The 23834-nt window shown below is 37.7% G+C and overlaps 1 protein-coding gene across 10 annotated transcripts in view; it reads right to left on the bottom strand.

The window, feature by feature from the left end:
* LOC139477800 (sodium/calcium exchanger 2-like) overlaps positions 1-23834 on the bottom strand; it is a 194231-nt gene that overhangs the window by 129585 nt on the left and 40812 nt on the right. For 3 of the 10 annotated variants that reach the window (XM_071260287.1, XM_071260279.1, XM_071260270.1), the window contains exons 1-2: positions 21770-22060; positions 18792-18923 (exon numbers count right to left, since the gene is read on the bottom strand). The exons of 1 other annotated variant lie outside the window; for it this stretch is intronic. The gene's annotated coding sequence lies outside the window, so the exon portion shown is untranslated. Of the gene's footprint in view, positions 1-6652; positions 6735-18791; positions 18924-19584; positions 19631-21769; positions 22062-23834 lie in introns of those variants that run through there. 6 more of the 10 variants (XM_071260260.1, XM_071260218.1, XM_071260243.1 and 3 more) reach the window with 5 other exon arrangements.

A 23834-nucleotide genomic window follows, 5' to 3' on the forward strand; every position in this document is an offset into this window, starting at 1 on the left:
GTATTGCATCCCGATAAGATTTGTTTAATTGCACCAAGCAATATTCCAGCTATATGAAGGTGGTCTGTAAATAACACATGAAATAACAGAAATTGTACAAGACCCAGCATACACAGATTCTCTAGTATTTCCCAGTTGGCTAAAAATAGCATAACATTCATAGTTGCCTCTGGCCTTTATGACACACCTGCAAAAAAAAAAAAGAAATACAACTTATGAAAAAAAAAGATACTGTATCGGGTTACGAATATCACACCCATAGTATCGGTAAGTATATCGCATCGCAACCCCACACCTTTATCACGCACCAAGGGTAATACCAGTTCAAGCAGTCACCACAGGGTTTATGAAACTCATTTATGATATATGTATAAATTTTTCTGGCAACTTAAGTTTGTTGCAAGGCGTCAATAGCAGTAATCTGATCGTGGTTGCTGTAAATGTACTGATCACTTCACGCAGGATTTCACCAAAATTAATGTGAGCAATATTGAATGAAATTTTGCAAAAAATTATGAAATATAGAAAAAACGTAAGTCCAGATATAGACTGATCCCACTGTCATAACCAGATAGTATAATAAAGGGATTAAATTGTGTACTTCAGTTCGGATTTGTTGACTGGTATTTGCTGTGTTACGTGATCAGCTGATAATGTTTTTTTGAGATGGGGAAAATATTGTGTCAGTGTAAAACTTGAGTTTATTAGTGAGTGAGTATGGTTTTACGCTGCTCTTAGCAATATTCCAGCAATATCACGGCGGGGGACACCAGCAATGGGCTTCACACATTGTACCCATGTCGGGAATCAAATCTGGGTCTTCGGTGTGACGAGCAAACGCTTTAACCACTAGGCTACACGACCGCCCCCCCCAAGTTTATAAAAAAAATTATGTAAATTTTTGGAGGCATTCGCTACCACACGCTATGACCGAGTTAGCGCTATACGGAAGGGCGCAATAACGATGAAACACGTACTGTACTTAAGATTTGCGTTCCATATCATGGTGTATCGATATATATATATATATATATATATATATATATATATATATATAGACCCACATGTATCTTGTATTGTATCGTGGGTCAAGTATCGCGATGCATGCATCGGATTATTGATGTATCTTTACGGCCTTAGTCAACAGATGCTTCAGATTATTTCTACTGGGTTTTGTCCTTTCTCAAAAAGTTCTTTAAAAAAAATAATCAAAATAATCCCCTAGAATGTGGTGGCAGAGCTCTTTCATAGAAAAAATTAAAAAACTGGCCTATTACAGAAAAATAAGGTTTCGAATTACTTGTGGTTATTGTTTAATGTGGATTCCCACATTGTAACATGAATGTTAACCCACAAATCAGTACATGCCAAACTAAATTGGGAAATAAGTAAATAACCACACAAGATCAATGAACAATCAAACAAATTATATGGATCAAAATATGTACTCAAACTCAACCACAAGCACACCATCAACCTGTCAAACAAAACAACATTTACCTTCACATAACACCACATCCACCCTCACAGTACACCCAGAGGAACAAACCCAGCATTTGTGGGCAACTGTTCAGTATGAAGAAGATTACCATCCGTTTCAACAAAGATGTTACTTCTTTATATGCTTCTGATGCTAGTTTACAAATGATGATCTTATCAAAGCTAAATTCCAATCAAAACCCAAATTTGCATAATTTACAATGAGTTTGTCTTGATTATTGTAAAATATTTGATCATAAGGTAGACAGCATTCTGTCAGTTCATGAAGAGTGAAGGCACCACGTAATATCTGAATCTAGTCTTTTTGATTCTATATAAGTTTGTCCCACAGCACCACAAATGTTACTCACAAGTCACAAAGCAAAGATACAAAGATCTACTGTTTGTGAACAGTGAATCCGAATTTGGCGGTTGTTGCCATGGAAAAGAAAAGATGCAAAACACCATCATTGTTAGAAACTAACATTTTTTGTCCACAAGTCCTTATGATGATAACATTGAGCGAAACTCTTAAAAGTGGCAAATTTCTACTTGTCCTAATGAAACCAAACTATTGGGCAGTTAGGCAAGGACTATAGGACGAGTGCCAATTTCTACCGCTGACCATGTGACCCATACATGCAGATGTTGCAACATATGTGCAAACCAGTGAAGTATGTCAACAAAGAAAGCTGTCTCTACACGATGGCATGTGGACATTTTAGGTTCTTTCCCTGGTACTCCAGACAAGTTTAAATATTGTTTTGTGTGTACAAATGCTGCATCCCAATAGTTGGAGACCTTTCCTCTCAAAACTCAGGTAACCAGTAAAGTTTTGGATGTCAATATGAAGAAATATTCTTACATTTTGGAAGTCAGATATAGGTAAATGTATGTCTAATCCATTTGTGAATTATTTATACTCCTTGTCATCCTCAAACGAACCGATGCGTTAAGAGTATGAATCAATAATACAACCAGTCCCTCCGAGCCGACAGTGACAAGTCACTTTTCATGTTGTAAGTGACAGGAAGTAAAGAACATGATAAAACTCAATCGATAATAAATTTCAAAAGCAATTTTGATATAGCTTGACCATTCTAGTTGTTTTGACGATATATATTGGCCATGTCCTAACGACCTTCCAGACAGTGATGCCTATGACATCGCTTTGGTTCTAATGACGTCAGTTCCCGTGGCCTTGTCGTCATTCCCATGACTTCTGAGCATGGTCACTTGCAGATGACCTGTCCTACACCAAGTAGACAATATGGTTCAAAAGGTCAACCTACCTTTAAGGCTATTACTGTGAGACTACACCATTGGTAGAACTTGTTCCATCTGTCACATAGGGCAGATGAGGATGGTCTCCATGATCAAGCAATTGCTGCTGAAGCAGATTTGGCGTTGTCTGTATCTTTTGCTTGATAACTTCCAAGCGTGAAAGTGCAGGGTGTGTAGGAGGCCACACATAGTGTCTGTTGAGTTTGTCATTAAAATTTGTGAGATGCTGTTGTTGGTTCATGACAGTCTTCCTAGTTTACTCCCAGACCGCCTTTGTTTGGACTTGGGAGAAAAGATGCTGCCTCTATATCCAGGAAAACTGGCTGGCGATTAACTCCTCTTGCATCTTTTCAGTGTGGTCCAGGAATTGGTACATCAGACTGACCTGGTCAGTAACCGGTGCCCCCCTGGCATCCCAGCATGAGAGTCCTCCAGGGGTGGGATAAATCAATTGATATAGGCCCCAAAGCCCATTGCATGTTGGTTGGTTTCCATATCCCAAAGTTTAGTCAATGGAATCATCATTCTCAGGTTTTGAAACTTGAACAGCTTGTAGAAGTAGTCCAAAGTTGGGGGATATCAGTAAAAGGACAATCATGAGAGAGACACGTTTCAAAGGGGGAAGTGGGAGCTTCTCATCACTCTCAATTTCTCAATAGTCTTTTGGCTGGTGAATAACCAGAGGCCCTTCATCATGTGTTCATAGGAGAGTGAAGTGCTTCCATACAGATGCAGGATTTCAGATGGGCCCTTGGTCACCGGGCATAGACCGATAAAATTTCAAGTTGTCAGACTTAAGGGTCACATGTGTCATAATTTCATGATTAAAAAGTAAATAGTTAAGATTATTCCTACTTACAGTATCGATTTTAATGACCAATGAAATGCTCTCATAAAGTTTTGAGGCAGTCAAGAGAATGTACAGTACACATATTGTCCTGTTTTCAATCAGAGCTTTCAGCATCATATATATATATGCCTTTATTATTATTCACGACACAATAGTATTATTATCAGATCACAAGTTTCGGACATCACACGTTTTCTATCACCAATACTTGCACTACAGCGTGGGCTGTGGCGTCACACAGAAATTGTAAATATTTAGATGATGGCGTGTTTTTAAGATAAAGTTGTCCTTTATAAGTCAATGAGATGTTTTACCGTTTTTCATGTGATTAGCGTGAAAACTGTGAATATTTCTTCAGAGTCTGAAAACCTATAACAAAAGGTAAGTTAGTATGAGGTAGGTTTTCTCAATATGCTTCAACAAAGGGATAGGGTCAGACATTGCACACTTGTGACAGTTGTCCTTGTGTCTGAGGGAAGGGGGGTGGGTGGGTGAAGATTATGGCAGTATTGCTCCCAGATCCGCTGGGTAACCGGGTGCGCAGAAGCTGTACCCGATTGTTTAAAAGTAATGATTTAACTTCGAAATTAAACTGCATCCGCAATATTTGTTTGTTTGACTTACTGACTTTTGCCACTAACTTATTACATTTCTTAGGTCCTAGTTATTGACCTGTATACAGCCTTTTGTGTCAAAATCACTGCAGATGGCACCCATCATACTCTAACCTCTGCAGAACAACATCTTCCACAGGTGGCTTGAGTTCCCTGATTAACTTGAAAACACTGTCCCAGTTCATGCAATGGCAAAACATAGTAAACTGTCTTAATAGCATACGTGCCTATGGTCTGGAGCCGAGTCTTGGTTAATAAGGACCATTCCCAATACCGGGCATCGGTTGAGTCACAGGTGACTGATCTTTCTCTGAATGCAAAAGCTTCCAGCCCAGTGTAGTGACATGAGAATCAGTTGTCGATGGTTGGCACACGTTGCAGGTGTGATCATGGTATCGGCACTGGTGACCAGTCACAGACTGATCCTGTCTTCCCACATCAAGCTGGCCTGCATGGCTCCTGAATTTTTTTTAGCCGCGACCTATCCCAGCAGTGGGTAGACTTTCATCTGTGGGACCGAGGTTCAGCAGCTGTCTTTAACCCAATCCCACAGTGACTTAACTTCCCATGGTATGCATCGGATCCATCACCTGGCCAAGATACTTGCTCCACCCATTCGTGGTCGTCCAGTCAGGGTAGTTTTCTCAGCACATCGAGTGTTCTGAAGGTCAAGGTTTGTCCTCCTGCATCCTCTTCCTGTCTTCCTTTGGCCTGGGTCAGTACTTCTCGCTGACGGAATAAGGCTTAGTCAAAGATGCCACCATCGTCCTGGCTGCTGGGTCTCAGCAATCCTGAAAAAAATCATCCTGTGGGAGGCCCACACTTCTTACAAGCTGAAGGAGGGGACACTATCTTGTTTCACATAATGCTTACCACGCTGGCAACGAAGTTAAGCTATGACCTGACAATTAACCCTGTATGGCCTGTGTATGAGGGTGGCCCAATGGCACATACCATTGTGAAGAAAAAGTACAGCATGTGGTCCTAAACGAGTCTTAGTAGTACGATGAATATGTGAGTGTCCTGTCTCTGTTGACACATTCTTGTTACACCGACCTCTTAATTGTCTTATGAGCAACACGTGTCCAGGGGATCTAAGTCAATTTCATAGTCATGACCTGACGTGCACAACATGAATACACCTTCTCTATTGTTCTGAGGGAAAATAATACTCCACAGCTATCAGGCAGGTGGAAATCTATATTTACTCTACTAGTAAACTATGTAAGCTGGAGATACAAACTTATTACTTGGAGTGTGAATTCCTAGCTGATGATCTGACCAGACACTGTTGTATCAAGGTTGAACCTTGCAAAAAAGTGTACAGCTTCCTCTAAGATAGATCATAAGAAATAATAAGGTGTCAATTCTAAAAGATTGTTCATAACAGCATTTCTATACACAAACATCACATAGTTATAAACATCTGCGGATCAACGAAAAACCTAGCTTCAAACTCGGTTCAGTGTAGGTGAGCCATAAGACGAGGTGGCAAAACGATTGACTCATCGCGTCATGTTTGCTCTGTGATTTCATTCAAGTCAGCAAATGGTTTAGTTGTTATGAAATTAGTTGTAATTACTGTTATGCTACACCATTTGTGCAAGAATCACGACACAAGATGGCATCTGTTGATATGAAGACGACATTACTAATGACTGTCCCCTTGGTATAAGGGGCACTACTCTCATATACAACACGAAGTTTAAGGTCACAATATGCAGCAGGCTAAAAAGCCTCAAAGTACTAGTCTTCATGATACCTTTATCATTAGACAGACTTGGGGTAGCAGGCTAGAGCCCATTTCTATCCCAGCTCGGAATAATCAGAAATCAAGACAGTTTGGGGGTATTTTGGTGTACTTTAACATTTCAATATAAGCACACCTTATTAAAGAAGAAAATGCAGGTAAACACCTGTTAGTTCAAAAATGACATCTTAATCACACATACTATTTGTTTGTTTGTTTGTTGTTTTAACACCACATTCAGCAATATTCAAGCTATATGACAGCAGTCTGTAAATAAGTCTGGACCAGACAATCCAGTGATTGACATCACAAGCATCGATCCATGCAATTGGGATACAATGACATGCATCAACCATGACAGCAAGCCTGACTACCTATCCCGTTAGTCTCCTCTTACGACAAGCATAGTCGCCTATTACGGCAAGCATGAGTTGCTGAGGACAAATTTTAACCCAGATCTTCACAGGTCTTACACATACTAAAGGTATCGCATCCCACAGCATGTACACAAAGTACTATTTCCTGAGTCTATCCTAACATCACATCACTGCACTGCCCTCAAGCAAACTGTGGTCAGAAAAAACACAAAGAAACTTACCAAATGTTGAAGAGCATAATATATCTCTACATGTCAAATCAAACAGTTCTTCATGCAAACACACAGATAACAGTTACCCCGGTAAACTGTATGCTTTGATCTTTGCGACGTCATGCCACTCCTATTGTAGATCCTCTCAAACAGCGAGCGACATCTAATATTATCTGTTTAATGACAAAACAAGCCCCATGCAGCTGATGGAAGAGCATGGTGGAAACAGCACATGCTCCCTGCAGCTGTCCATGCTAGAAGGCAAGTTGTGCTCATGTGCTGTTGTTGGCCGCTGCCCACTGGAGGGCAGGTAAGTATAGAATGTTGCTCCTGGTGGGGACAAGAATAGGGGCAAGCTGAAAAAGCGTGATAACAAGCAAACCTACACTAGCTGCTCCCATCCACAACTACCCTACAGATAACATTCCACAGTTTGCAGTGTTGCAATGTAGGACTCAAGATATCGTAAACATTAGTTATGTTAACGCTTGCAAACAATTATTCTAAGATCCAAATTGTAAAGTTCTATTTGTATATTCATATTTTGCAATAAGATAACACAATATTCAATTTCATAGTTCTTGAAAACAACACATATATCATTGATGTGCACAGCAAAAACTTACCAAAAATAATATTAACATAACTATTAATTGCGTGCATGTCAATTTCTAGAAAATTTCATTCTGCAGATGGCCACCAGACCAGCTTGAGGTTACAGCTACTGCAGACACTCCACTCTAATGTTCAGATTATCACCTGACATCTATCTGGTCTTATATCAACAGTCAGCTACGTCTGCAACAGCCTTCATCTATTAACTATACACAATTAGGATATTTGGCACACAAAAAACAAAAGCCTTGAGTAACCTATCCTGTTTTCATCATTATTGCTGACAACATAAGACGTTTATTCTCAAGGACTGGAAGATAAAGTGAAAGAATCTGTTTCCATTGTAAGTCTTTACAGCAAACAAATAAATACCCCAAAACACTAAAGTACACACTTGTAATATGAAAAGGTGATTACAATGTATCGATAAACATTCTTACTTCAGTGTGTTAACTGAAGAGTGACAAATATTTATGTGCACACATGACACCAGTGCGTTTCTCCTCATTGGTTACAAGTCTAATGCTAAATGTCTTGATCAATGCTATTGTTGCCATTGTGAAGGTACTCCTGTGAGCTATAGAATACATGAGATCATACACACCATACCAATCTGCCCACTTGCCAAAAACCGACATCTAATTTTAACTGCAATGCTGATGGCTGTAAACTGTATGACACAAAGCCTCAGATTTGCTCCCTGGCCAGCTTAAGAAAGCCTTAGATCTGGGATTAGGAACAATGTTCCCCTGCTCAAAGCCTGTGGCTGATCTGAACCAATGCTTCTGATACGGATATGTCCTCTCAATTATTTGGACTGAATTGATATGAGCAGCTTTGTACACTGCCTCATAAAATTCCACAGAAGTCACCAATATCATTTTGAACTCGACTCGTATTCAGCATTGCCCGCACAGACTACCTTGTTGAACAGCAACGCTGGTACACTGGCGTGAGGTATTGACTACACATCCTCACCTACCACAAAAATAGATATCTCCCCCACTAGACACTGGGTCATCTATTGATTCCACTATATATTCACATCACGCATCCACAATAAACAGTTGTAGACATCTTAAAAGTGATATGATTTTGACAGAACAATTCACTTACATAGAACTCTCACTATCCATAATGTTGTCAAGAGTTTATCAAGGTTCAAACAGATATGGAACATTAAAATTCAAGGCCTTTTCAAGGCTTGTCAATATTTTTTTAATCCAGCATATTGAATATTAGTAGTAAGACCATACTATATAGTCATAAGACCTAAAAAGCAGTATGAACATAACAAATTTTCAAACAAGATTGATTTTCACAGCAAGAAACAAAATGTATAAGGTCTGTCAGGAGTTTTTCAAGGTGTTTGGGAAAGTGATAATGACACATAAAAATCATTGGTACATAATTATTTTACTTTTATGAACTAGGTTATGTCATTGTACATATTCAAGGCTATTCAAGCTCATTTGGTGATTTTCAAGGCTTTTCAAGATTGACACTAAAAATCAAGACTTTTCAAGAGGGACCATAAAATTCAAGGTTTTTTCAAGCCTGTATGAACCTTGTATAACAAAGCAGGGAACCTGCACCTTAAAATGCACTGAACCAGGTTAGTTCAAAGTGCTATATTTATATCTCAATTACTACTATAATGCGGTGTGATGCGAGACTTCTTACATAATTCATGACAAGTTATCACAATACAAACAATATTTCCATGTACCTTGTAAGACAATCATTTAACAGGTATAACAGTTGATAACTGTGAATTATAAAACTGTTCTCTAGGGTGAAAAAAAGCTGTTGTTTTAATAACTTATCACACATTATTACAAGTATTTATATATCAATTTTCAATTCATAAATTAATGAACTAAAAAACAATAGTCAATCCTTATAAACATATTTAACAAGCGTATAGTTGACAAAGTCATCTATATCCCCCGCCCATTTTACCACGTTATGGTTCCAAACCAGGTAACTGACCCAACATTTCTCTTAGCCCATGTCAAAATAGCTGCAATGGAAATTCTAAAATAAACATTTCTAAAACTCCTTAATATCAAATGGCACTAGTTCAGTATGCGCTTTATATATAGACATGCAATGTTTGGCAAGGAAATATTTAACAGTTTATTTGTTATACTACTTAAGTAAACCAATCCTATATTAAAACTTAAATCCAACTTAATGTCATGGAAACATAAACAATAAAAATTTCTAAAAGTGCTATATATCAAAAGGCACCAGTTCAGTATGTGCCTGGTAGACATGCAAAGTTTTGTAAGAAAGTATTTAAGGGTTTTTGAGTTACACTATGGAAACGAACACCACCCCTGTAGAACCTAAGTCCAACTTGTTGCCATGGAAACGTAAAAAATATAAATTAATTAAACTCCTAAATAGCAAAAGGCACCAGTTCAGTATGTGCCTAGTAGACATGCAAAGTTTTGTAAGAAAGTATTTAATGGTTTTAGAGTTACGCTCCGGAAACGAACACCACCCTTATAGAACCTAAGTCCAACTTGTTGCCATGGAAATGTAAAAAATAAAAATTTATAAAACTCTTAAATAGCAAAAGGCACCAGTTTAGTATGTGTCTGGTAAACATGCAAAGTTTCGTAGAGAAATATTTAACAGTTTCTGAGTTATGCTCAACCAGTCAGAAGCATGTAAACAACTTGACAAGGAAACGACCTTAATGTTGACATTAAACGAGTGTAACGTTGAGATTGACGTTCATTGTGCATATCATCCAAAACAAATTAAATATAGGGGGAACCGAATTTTATTCCATACCATATCTAGTACAATTGTAACTGGTTCTTAAAATACCGATTAGAATTAGAGGAACACGAAATGAATAAAAATTGTGCATGTACATGAATTTGTGTACTATAGTTACACATTCTAAAGTAGGGCATCAGTTTTCAGCAACATATCACTTCATACCAGTGTTTGAACTAATTTTAAAACCCAACATGGCAGTCAGACAAGTGACCAATAAATGTTGCCTAACCATCGACAAAGTTACCTGCCTGTATTCAGATACCAGTGTATAATAAATATTGAAAAATCACAAAAAAACAAGAGACAATTCGCATCTTGATTCAGCTTAAATAAAGAAAGCAATTATTACTTGAAAATCTACGAGGAGTTATGATAAAACTGAATATGTAAGTAGTCTTTAAATAATCTGCCTGCCTGCTGTTATTTCAGCCACACTCAGCTGTATGATGGCGGTCTGTAAATAATCAAGTCCAGACCAGATTGACATCGAGAGCATCAATCCACACAATTGGAAGACGATGACATGCATCAACCAAGTCAGCAAGCCTAGCCAGCCTGACCACCTCATCCCGTTAGTCGCCTGTTTCAAGCATAGTCGCCTTTTGAGGCAAGAATGGGTTGCTGAAGACATGTTTATTTTCAGAATACAAATATGAAGATAAGAGCTGTTAGGGGTATTGACCTAACCTATAAAACCCCTGAAAAGTTGACGTTTATTTGCCTGATCTCTATCCTTGAAGATATGAAAAAAGAAAAAATTCAAACAAAAAGTATCTGTTGACTAGGGGTGTAATGATACATCAGTGCACCGGGCCACTATGTGTTTTCATGTGATGATACGGTTTATGATGCTATATTCTGTGTCAATACAAGACGATACACTCGCTGAAACATATTACTTCCTACACATTTAATGATCCCTGACATTTTAGTAAGTCAGTTATCGTAACATGTGTTGTAATTAGCGTTTCAAGTTCACTACTTAAAATAGCTATGAACATTTGTCTACAGCTTTTCCTTTCGAACTTGCTCTGAAATATTTATTGTCAAGAAGTCCTTGTGATTTGACGTAAATATGAGAATAATGATATGGATCATATCATGACCTTTGTATCATGATACAATTCATATCATGATCTTGCTGTATTGCTTCACCCCTACGGTTGACCCAGAGACTAAGTACTGTATTCGTAATAAGTGCCCCGCTCTAATAAGCGCCCTGGCAATATTCATTAATAGATTGTCTAGTGAACAATCCCAATTAACACCCTTTCTGATTGATCATTGTACACAAGACTTATTTATTCGTGTATAATACGCACTCGTGTGTTATATGCACCCTTAACTATGGGCAATTAAATTGTCAAAAATATATCTTTCATGTTTAATACGCACACATTCTTCTTTTATATCATTTCAGGCTGTCAGCATCAACCACAAAAATCACAATCTTTCAAATCTTTTTCTCATTAAAATTATATTCTAATAAGAGCCCTCTGTTTGTAATTTTGAGACCGACCTGGGTGCTTATTACGTCGAATAAAGTATATACAATTCTCTAACTAGAAAATACATAAAATAGTATATCTCCCTCCCTCTCCCTCTCTCTCTCATAGAATTAGTATTACTTGCTTCACTATACTAGTGCTGAAAAGCCCAGATAATCCTCAGGATGTAATCCACACAAAAGGGTCATTAATCTTATTAATTGATGTAACATGGCTACTACTAGTAATCCTTGAACATTTACCAGTAGCTGGTTATACTTTAATTACAGTAAACTGTTGGAAGTAACCAATACATTGTGTGCAATAAGAATCCTTGACATGCATAACATAATATCTGATTAGAGCATGATACAAAATTAAAAGATAAGCATTTGTAAAGAAACTAATTCAATAAAAGACTAATAAGACAAGAGATCAATCAGGCATCAAGTTAAAACATGCCTGTTGATTAAAACGCTGCTTGTATGGATCTCTAGCATCAGGCAATTTTCTGCTGAACACATCTTCCCACAAATGGTGAATGGTGTTACCAATTAATATGAGGTATCTATACCATGTTCATTTTTGACAATAATTTCTGTATGAAACTGTCATTTACTGGTGACAAATCTTTTCATGAGTGATCATAGTTATGTTCACAGATTGAATAGACTCTGGAATGCTTACTATGTTTCATCTTCCCGAGGCAAGAGAGTTAACTGACTATAAAAGTTTCAACCCTTGCCCAACTAGGCTGGTATTATGGAGTTACATTTTGGCTGCACTAAAGAGTCTATGCATAGTCCAATCAAAATCGCACAACAAAATCAAAATCCGGTTTGTAAACTTTCGTGCAGATTTCAGTCGATTGCAGGATTTGCAAAGCATGTGCACCGCCAACTCGTTGCCAACAGATATTTTCCAAATCTTTTCATGTTTTTAATCAAGGTACTCACGTGATTTGATGCACTTCACGATGTTTTATCACAATATAGATCTTGATTATCGATCAGATCGTCCTGACTTGGCGCCGCCATTTTGTTTCAAACAAATGCACGTTATACGAGAGGTGGAACCTGATTGGTCCATAGTAGAGGCTTATAAGGAACATAACTCGTAATAACCACTGGTGGCGCTATGATCGAGCCCAGGAATTCCAGCCTAGTTGGGCAAGGGTGGAAACTGGACTTTTAAAGTCAGTTAACTCCCTTGCCTCGGGAAGATGACTATGTTTATACTAGACTATGTCTCAATTGGACAGTTAATATAAGTGATATACTCACAATAGTGAATTTATGATGGTCGGAAGCATCTAAATATACTTTTAGAACAGATATACTATACCTGGTGTTTAAAAAAAATTATGTCGCATTTGCCTAAATTAGTCTAAACTGGGCATATGGTTACTCAATCTGATTCTACTGTCACAGCAGTCATGTTCTGAGCAAAATGTGTATAATCTCTGAACATAAATACAGGTTGTTAAAGAGGTGGATCTGGCCTCAGTTTTGCACAGCCTTGCTAGCACACAGGCATCTGGTTAGGCACTTGGAACATGGGTTTTGAAGTCAATAGGCCATACAATGAGGCCCAACTAGCATGCAGTCAATTACGGACATGGTACTTATCTAACTTATGAAAGGATCCCTGTGGTATCATGGACATCTTAAAGGAAAATGGCATCATGGTCATTAGCTACAAACCAGCAGCCAATTTTCTCAACATTGGAAGCTCCCAAAAAGAATTCTGCCCTTTATCAAAAGCCAGTCAGATACAGCAGAGAAAGTAACAATCATAAACATGGCTTGTCACTTAAACCTGGCAGTTTGTAGAAAAATCGTCCAAAAGGAATATATTTATGCTTCTTGAATAACAACCCATCCCCCTCCGGTCTCACAAAGAAGAAACTTTTCTGTCTGGCCTCCCATTTCATCTCCACCATGCTCATTAAGTCCAAGGTAAGAATTACAATATGTGCTTCGATAAATACACTGCACTTATTAACAACACATCACTTTTCCGAGAGTGTTCAAGCTTAATAGCATACTGTATATCTTCTTTTGACTAACTATCCTTTGAAATAGTAAGACTAGTACTGATTTAGTTCTCGAAGTTATCATGTCATGATACGATACACAAAACATTTTTTCTGTATCAATACAAGATGATATTCTTGCTAAAATAAATTATTTTGGTTGTTTTCTTTACAGTGGGGAAGAATCTGTAGTACAATGATGCATGACGATGACAATACATACAACATTGCGATGGTTATCAATAACTACATCGAAACATTGCTCAATGCAATAAACAAGAAGTTGTTATCCATAAAGTTGCGTTTTCTTATTTCTCACCAACTTCTAGAATGCCAATCAAACAGTTTGTTGCATGATGACTCTTAAACCTGCTCTGAAATATTTATATTCAACACGTTTCCACGTGATTTGACGTGAATATGCATATCCCGATCATTTCATGACCTATGTAACATGACTTTGCGGTATCGTTTCACCCCTATGTAGTTCATATGATGTTCTCAACACTGTGAAAGTATCAGCTAGCTTGTTGTATTGTATGTATCACGGGGTTTTACGCAACACACAAATGTGCGTTGAGAATGGATACAGAAAAAGAATATACTGTGTCCCGAGGGACGCACAATAAAAAACATTGTATCTAAAGCACATCAAGAGCAGTTATGGGCGTCTGTCATTTCATCCATCAATCATGACTACTATCTACATGATCATTGATTCATTCCAGGCTCGAAAGTAATTATCAAAACTTACAGTACACTACACTACACCATTTCATTACTTTACAGGACCCTCATGTTGCCTGCAAAGGACCCTTAAAATTAATTATTGCGGGTCCCTTGGACCTCCACTTTTATAAGTCTGAGTAAAGACCTGCATCATTTTTGGATTTTTCAAGATCTCCTTACCCAATCCTGCATCACTGACAGGCAAGTAACTTTTAGCATTTTAGTTGTAAGCAGTTTCGTCCAAAACAAATTAACTTCAGGCTATAAAGGTCTTAAAGTTAAACATATAAAACAGATTGCCAAAACAAATCCAGAATATATAAGCAGAAAATAACATCCAAATATATTACCTTTGACACCAACATGTCCAATCCAGACCAGCACATTATTATTATTATAAAGAAAGCAAGTTGCAAAAATGCCATCCCAAAATCTGTTTTGCATGAAATCTATGAGGTAATGGAAAGTGAGGAAATGTTTTTGACTTTGCCCCTAAATTGTTAAATTTGAATTCCATCAGTTCCAAGTGAACTTTCCAGGCATTTAATACTCAACAAGCATGAAATACTCATATCCAGATTTTTGAAGATTGTTTTTTCCACAAGTTTGTCCCAGCTGTCCATGACCATCTCCGATCACAGAACTTGGAGGAGAATTCCATCCTCCTATTGGATAACTGCCCCGCCAATCCGCCAAGTACTTTGCAGTCACATGATGGACTTATAAAGGCATTCTTATTGCCGAAAAACACAACTTCCCTCATCCAACCGCTCGACCAAGTAATAATAAAAGCCTACAAGGCACATTGACGGAGATTTCTAGTAAGTGCGTTGGTGGAGTGAGTATGGTGTTACGCCGCTTTTAGCAATATTCCAGCAATATCATGGCGGGGGACACTCATACATTTTGAATCATCGTCCTTGATAATAGATACATGTTACATAGATCTACATGTCCCATGCCACTGGAATAATTGCACCAACGGTTCTATTAACTACCATCATTACGTAATGTGAACATCAGCAATGAATATCTGTACAACACTCTTTCCTAGAACGCGGGGTCGGAATCTTGGACCCCGATTACAGCGGTATATCGAGAAATCACTGTACTAAAACAATAATCAGAGAAGTAGGGGAGTTCTTACTTTACTTAGAGAACATTGAGAGCAGGGGTCACCATGAGGTGTACTGACAAGTGCAGCACCTATCATCTGATGATCTGAGTAGTAGGCTGGAGTCTGGAATACCACAGCTTTGGCATTATCAGTAAACAACAAGTCCAATGTAGTTCGAAGACAGTGAGTTGGAGAGTGAATGAGTTGAGTCATTTTCTGCACATTAAAGAAATCTTCAAGCTTCAGTTTTTCATTTAGAAAAGAGAGATTCTAAAGTTTCCGCATGAAATCAGTAAGTGAATGCAACAACCGTGTCCATGACACTTTTGTAGGAACATACACACAAGCAATGCTGCACTTGCCAACAGGAAAGGAAATGTATTCAATAATGCGAGATGACATTACATCACATAGCTGTACACTGTTCTTGAAACTTGTTGAAACATACACAGCAATACTATGTGTTGTGTCTCCTGGATAGACTTGATATCCTTGTAGGTCTCTTTCACTGTAGTCATCGATGTGAGTTTCTGTGAAACACAAAACATGAAGCACGCCAACAAATGTATCCTTCACATCTTCGAAATGAGCACTGAGGGATCGAACAATCAAGTGAGCCACCTTGAGTCCATCACCATGACTGTTCTCTAACAGGGTGTATCCAGGTGAACAGCACTGCATAGAAGTAGGCTGGTTCGGGTACAACTGTTCATGTTAAATGTCATGCACTGCGAGGAAGTCCGCTGGTTCGGATGCCCCTGTTGATGTTACCAACATCAACTGCGAGGAAGTAGGCTGGTTTGGGTGCCACTATTCATGTTACCGGTACCCTGGTTCAGGTGCCACTATTCATGTTACTGGCATGCACTGCCAGGAAGTAGGCTGGTTCGGGTGACACTATTCATGTTACTACTACCCACTGAAAGGAAGTATGGTAGGCTGATTCAGATGCCCCTGTTCATGTTACCAGCATCTACTGCAAGGAAGTAGGCTGGTTCAGGTGCCACTATTCATGTTACTACTACCCACTGCAAGGAAGTAGGCTGGTTCGGGTGCGACTGTTCATCTTACCACCATGCACTGTGACGATTTAGGCTGGTTCGGGTGCCACTTGTAAATTGTTTTCACAATAATTCACCATTTACCTTGTCCAAGTTTCTTTGTCAAGTGGGATACATCTCAATTAGGTAATTATGGTAACGGTTCTCAGACAACCCTGCGTAGATGTTTTCGTAGAATGTGTAAACATTTTTTAGAATGTTTAACGAGTTATGCTCTTGCTAAGGAAACATTCGTAAAATCTCCCAAACTAAGAAAAGGCACCAGTTAATGCAAAGTCTAAATTTTTCAAAAATCCCAAACTATGAAAAGACACCAGTTTACCACTAGACCTATCTATGTGCCAAGTTTGGTGAAGACATATTGCATGGTTTTCAAGATCTGTGCCAAGTCTGGTGATTTTCAGACCAAGTCAAAGTCGTTGCCAGGGAAATTTGAAAAAAAAAATTAAAAAATTTAAATCCCAACTATTAAAAGGCACTTGTACACAGCAGACATAATTTAAAATTAACATATTGTTCCCAGTTTCAACAAAATAAGTAAATGCACTATTATATGACCAGAGTTCTGGTGCATTACATGATTGTCTGGTTTGTTTACAGGCTGCCATCGCATAAGGCAGGAGTACTGCTGTGCATTGTCAGGCAACATCTACCTTTTTATGCACGTTGTGCAAGTGGTGGGTGCAATCTCATTAAAATGAGATCTAAGTTCTCGCTGCCGCTAAACAAAGATCTGAAGACATCCGATTACGGGTCACATCTGAACGACCTTTCACAAACTTTGACAGACCACTGAAATTACTAACAAGAGGTCGACATCAGCCAATTAGAAAGCTAGATAGAGGGACGACAATTTTGACGGAATCAGTCATACGGGCCGTAACTGTCGTTCGGAATACCCCGTGTTAACATTTTCGAGGTTGCGTGATTAGAAAACACATTCAGACTGTCACTTTCTATGATCTGGTAAGTGACACTTTGTTTGGTTGGATGAAAGGTCGTTCTGACGTGACCCGTAATGGGATGTCCTCAGGTCTTTGTTTAGCGATAGCAAGAACTAAGATCTGATTTTAATGCACTTGTTGTGGGTGCTACCGGTAGTGCAGGACACTCTTCCCCTGTTGGTGAACACCTGGTGTCATCCCTGTCATTGATCCATTCATATAACTTTCCAGGCCCTTTGCCTTTTATTCATTGGAATAATCTGAATGAATGAATAAATAAATATTGCTTTACATCGCTTTAGCAATATTACAGCTATTTGCGGCGAGAATCAGTCAACAAAAATTCCAGCATGTGCATATAAAGAACAATAATATGAGGATTATAATAAAATATCAGTCAAATCTCACAGAAAAACGAGTATAACAGACCATATGGACTGAAATCAATATTTTGTCATAAAGACGAATTTATTTCAAGAATGTTAAAATCTTATGGTTATGAACTTTAAAAAAAGTGCTTTCATAGTAGAAACATTAAAATATTTATGATGGATTAAAGCTGTGTCCACAGAGTCTAAAAGTATGTGTTTTATGGTAACTTGACACTGACAAGGAATGCACACGTGAGCATCTTCTCCCTTCAAAAGGAAAGTATGAGTAAAATGTGAATGCCCTATTTGGCACTGACGTAGAACAACAAATGGAATCTGTTTTATTGAACAATCAAGGTCCAGGAAATTTTGATCAGAATTATTCAAAAAATTACCGGTAATCATATTTAGTGGCATGAATTTTATCATTATCATTTTCTGAAAATAGTGTTAATATATGTAATATTTATTAGCTGTGCTTACTAGACCAACCAGAATCTTACTTGATTTGCTCTTTGGAGTAGTGCCTACAGTCACAGAGTGTATGTGTTGGTGAAATGAATGTGACATTGCACCAACAACAGCAAATTAACTCTAATTTAGAGCCAAGACATCAATTATCCATGTAGTTGATTTACAAAGTTTGAAACCTTTAATGTTTTGAAAGAATTCATAGACAATCATGCCTCATTTCAAACATTGATTTCTTTGACTCCTAAAAATTGTAATTAACTTTAATATTACTAACAACTAACAATTAACACTTCTGTGGTCCTAAATGGTGAAAACTCTTTGATCTGGAGTTGTATTTTAACAAGTGCAATCATCTGGATTAAAATAAATCAAGATGAAAGAAGCATTATTAGAAGTGATCTTTATCAAATACAGTTATTGCACAGGATAGAAGGTTTAACTGTATTTCTGATACCTGAAGCATAGTTTCACAAGTTTTGGATCATTTCACCATTAGTGGTGGGACGATACACCGATACATCAGTGGATAGTGATGTTTTACTTCTCGATACAAGTATCGATCAGTCGCACACTGAGTAGAAAGTATTGATTCTTACCTTAAATGTTTTCTTGAATAAGTGTAACACCAAACACTAATTACTGGTGAAAATGAGTAGTGAAAACAGAAATATTTTCATCCATTGCGCCATACCTGACACTGCCAACTGTTAATCATTAGTGCGCCAATCCTGTCGATAAAAAAAAGGTGGCTTACACACCACAGATAAGTGTACATGCAAGTATCGCGATACATATCGGATCATGAGCAAGGTATCGGATCACACAGTTGGTGTATCGTCCCAACCACTATTCACCATATGTATTCACCTCAATCTGTAGGCTTTAGGTCAACATCACTGATCATGAACTTTATGTAGAAAAAAGGTTCCTACAAAGTGATCACAATAATTAGAATCAATCTTAGCTCTGATAACATAAATAGTTCAAACTATCAGCTGTAGAAGTATATTGTGGTACATGTCTTTTAAGTCTCTGTATCGTGATGTACATCAGTGACTCGACAGGAAAGAAAAAAAGATGTCAAGCCTACAAAATAAATATTCTGTTAAACAGAGTTTATAGGATTTATAGTTTTTGTTAAGTTTCAGAGGAAGGAATAACATTTTTCTGTTGAATGTTTATCTATTAACAATCTATGTAAGCAGGCATGCCCACCATCCATCACTACTGCATTGGGGAATGCTCTTAGCTACGTGTAGTAGCTTTGATAATACATGTATTTTAGTCAACCATTAAAGCAGTGATGTATGAATGTGTCTAATTTTAAAGTATGCCTTCCACAGATATATAGCTGAACCAAAGAAGTAAACATGACCAACGGTTACCTACTGATATGAAGGTAGTTGCTGGTATGGCCTGTTTTCCCACTTCTACACTAAAACATCCAAGAAAAGTTTCATTACAAGAGATCTTTACAATAGAGTTAGGTAATGCAAGAAGTTGCTGTACATATACAATATAGACAAACACACACACACATTGCTAAGCCTGATACTTTAGCTATGTATTTAATTATTGACTAAAGCCATTTTATAATATTACCAAGATACTGGGGCTAATAAAATGTGGGGAGACAGGCTGTTTCACAATATTCAAAATCAAGGGGTCCTTGGGTACTTATATGTCTACTGCGATGGTATCCATTTATCAACCACCTTATTTCTTAATAACATCAGGATTATGAAAAAAGTACCCGCTCCTTATCATTATCCATTGAGATCACTCTAACTTACAAATGGTACCTGATATTCACACTGAGATCTTCTTTACAAATGTAAAGCTATGAAAGTCATGTTGATATCATGATACTCTTCAGGTGGTGAATCATAAGTAAAACTTTAAAATTGTACAGTTAAACACATTACCATATTTTAGCAGTTTAAATTTCTTTGTTACATTGGAATGATTGCTCCTAAGGCGCCTGAATTGGTCACCATAATCTTTTAACATTAAGCTAATGTTTATGACTGCTAGCTGTTCATGCTTAATTCGTACAATTTTTTTACAGAAACATTTTTAGAAAATACATACATATAGACATCTGGGATGGGTAACTTGGGAAGGGTACTCACAACAGGTGGATCCTGAATAGGACCTGGGTACCGACAGGACTACCCTGACCCAGGGTTAGAAACTAACAGTATTTGTCCACTAGTCCTTATAATGACAACATATAGCAAAACCCTTAAATTGGGCCAATGTCTAGTAGTCCTTAGGATACCTTTACTATTGGGTAGTTTGGTAAGGACTACAGGACTAGTGCCAATTTCTAACGCTGCTGACCATTGGTTAGTCACATGATAAAACTTCATGGTTACACTACAAATCGCTAGTGTTCACATTACTTTCTGACTATGCATGCATTCATTCTGACTTGTGAAAATACATACTCTCTTGAAAATCACATGAATTCGTGTAACCTGTAAATTTTACACCTCATCTTTGTACTTTTGTATTTTATCTATCTATCGCTATCTATTTATCTATATATATTATTCATATCTATCTGTATCTCTCTCATATATATATATATATATTAGTCCAACATCTTCTTTATATCAGTTTCAGACATAGTACTTCCACTGTCTCATGAATGACAGCTCTTCATATATATTAATCAAGATTTATATAAAGCCAAAATAATTGCAATAAATTTAGTCTGATGTTTACAAATCTTGTCTAATTATAAAACAAACATTGGTGTTGTGGAAGGGGTTATGAACAAACATTTGGAGAAAGATCACTTCTTTAAAACTCTCATGGTTGAAAAATACGTCCATATCCAGGCTACAGATCTATATGACTGATCACCCCCTCTGTTTCCTATGTTTTACATATCTGCCCCAAACATTCGCACTGATTGATAGTTTTAGACAAATAACAAATAATGACATCATCATTGAGTTGTAAATTGTATGAACAAATTAATACCATTGAAATGGATATAGATCCAGGTGATCATTTACCACATATAGGATAGAGTATAGATCTACGCAATGCAACAGATATTTTTTAAAAATGCTTCAACAAAAAAAAGCATGGTTCACGTCCAACATAGAAATATCGACCTCGTGGAATCAACAGGCTAGTCACCATGAAGCTTCAGGATCTTAGTCGATCCAACCATGCATTTTGGCATGCCAAAACGAAAGATGTGGTACTGTGGTCACGTTCTTTACGTTTGAACGGACAGTAATGGTGTACTGTTACTTGATACAGACAAGCACATACACCCTGATCGTGTATGGTGAAAATCCTGAACCCTAGAATGATTGAAAGTCAAAAGGTAGCGTCGACGAAACTGGATCGGCAGCTAGGCTAGTTCTGACAACTCCAAACTGTCAGCTCAAAACGAAGATGCTGCGTTAGGCCAGGCCTAGCGCATCGCCAATATCTTGGCAAATTTCCGTAAACAATTTTGGCCTAATGGGCCTAAACGACAAATAAATTGCATCTGCATGCAACAGTCGTTTTAAAAGCCTACGGTAACTTAACATAGAATTGCGATTCTTACCTGTATAAACTTACGAATTAAGATAAAACACCGAACTTCGCCATGATTCTGCCTGTAACACGGCCATTCAACATTCATGATTCAAGAAACTTTTCGTCTGCTGGCAGCGATCGAATAAGCACCATCACACACGAGAAATCCTTTTCAGTAACCCATAAACAGAATATACAGTCCGTCTTAGGTGCATGGCAACTAGAAACTACTCGACTGTATAAGCTTAATAATTATTTCCCATTGACTGGATCCGCCTGGCCTACGAAGTCAAAAGGCTAACTTCCACCGCGCGGTTCAACCTCTCTCTCGCTCAAGTCTATGTATGGTGTTCTGCTCCGGATATAATTCTCGACATTCAGAAATAGTTTTACAAATCAAAACTCTTGAAAAAGAATATGCCAAAATCAGTTCTACATGAAACTACATGTCCTGTCGCCTCTTAATTATTTCGTTATTTCTTAATCGGGTAATTCAACAGCATTTTACGTGTCTCATAACTCATGTGACGTGAAAAAAATCAATCCAATAATAACAAGTTCTGGTGACGTTGAATAGAAAAAGTCCAATCATTCAGCGATTACAGCCTGGGCACCAAGAGATGCGATATTTCGTTCGGTAAATTTCTTTCTCTATCGGATTTTGTACGCGTACTTCTCTTAGATTATTACAAGGTGGCGCAATTGAGTGAAATTAGTGAATCACAATGTCAGTATGTAAAGATACAAAGAAGAAACTGCATTTGTGAACGTAAAATATCATGGCTCCAATATCATCAGTCGAATATAGTTTAACATATCCTTACATTATACATCACCTTGAATATTCCTTTGACAGGACAATTTTGGGGATCCTTTTTTTAAGATTGGGTAATTTTTCGCAAATAAATACTGACTAAAAAGTGCGTTATGTTATGTCAACGTTCGCTCTATATAACCTTTACACGCTTTCAAAAATACTGCCTCAAACAGGCTTCCGTACAATTCTTTGGCACTGGCGATGACGTCAATCGATCGCGAGGTAGTATCATGGTTCGATTTTCCCTACACATTGCACTTCTTGTGCGTTTTCGTGTTTATACTTTTGTAACAATGAGTAGAGATTTTATATTAGAACCTGTTGCTACTTCGGATTCTCCACATATTTTTTATAGTATATACTACATGAACCTGGAAGACAAATTACCTGTGTAAGTTCCTTGCCCGGGCTTATTTATAAATAGCCTTCCGTCTGCACAAAAAGTTTTAACCTGGCCGCTGGGCATATTTACTGAACCGTAGTTATATACCCGCAGTAGATCTACATATATACAGTACATGTATCATTTTGTTTTTGTGTTTCAGATTTGATGAATTATTTCATATAATATTCCATATATGACGTGAATAATATCAACTGACCGTCTTCTGTTCGCCAAGGCACATACAACCAGAATTAAGTTAGTTAAAGGAGGCCTTGGCTCGGAAGAAAATGGCACTCCCAGCATTTTTGGTGAAAGTTTTTTTAAACACCGCAAATGTTTTGAATTTTAATCAAAATGTAATGACGTATATGCCGAATTAACAATTAATGAATACACAAACAAGACAGATTGTTTCAGTTCCACACAAGGTGCAAGACCGTATATATAGGCCTACTTGAATGTGCAATGAAATAGCTACTGACCTTTGAACATAAATGATGTATAGTACACTCTCGTGAAATGTCATCTTCCCGAGGCAAGAGAGTTAACTGACTATAAAAGTCCAGTTTCCACCCTTGCCGAACTAGGCTGGTATTATAGAGTTAGATTTTGGCTGGACTAATGAGTCTATGCATAATCCAATCAAAATCCGGTTCGTTAACTGTCATGCAGAGTTCGGTCGATTGCAGGATTTGCAAAACATGTGCACTGCCAACTCGTTGTCAACAGATATTTTCCAAATCTTTTCAAGTTTTTAATCAAGGTGCTCACATGATTTGATGCACTTCGCGATGTAAGACCCGTTTTATCACAATATAGATGTTGATTGTCGATCAGATCGTCTTGTCTGGGCTCCACCATTTTGATTGAAGCAAATGCAAGTGATACGAG

The sequence above is a fragment of the Haliotis cracherodii genome, unplaced genomic scaffold, assembly GCF_022045235.1.
Source record: "Haliotis cracherodii isolate W230 unplaced genomic scaffold, xgHalCrac1.p SCAF_1, whole genome shotgun sequence".
In the NCBI taxonomy this organism is placed as follows: domain Eukaryota; kingdom Metazoa; phylum Mollusca; class Gastropoda; order Lepetellida; family Haliotidae; genus Haliotis; species Haliotis cracherodii.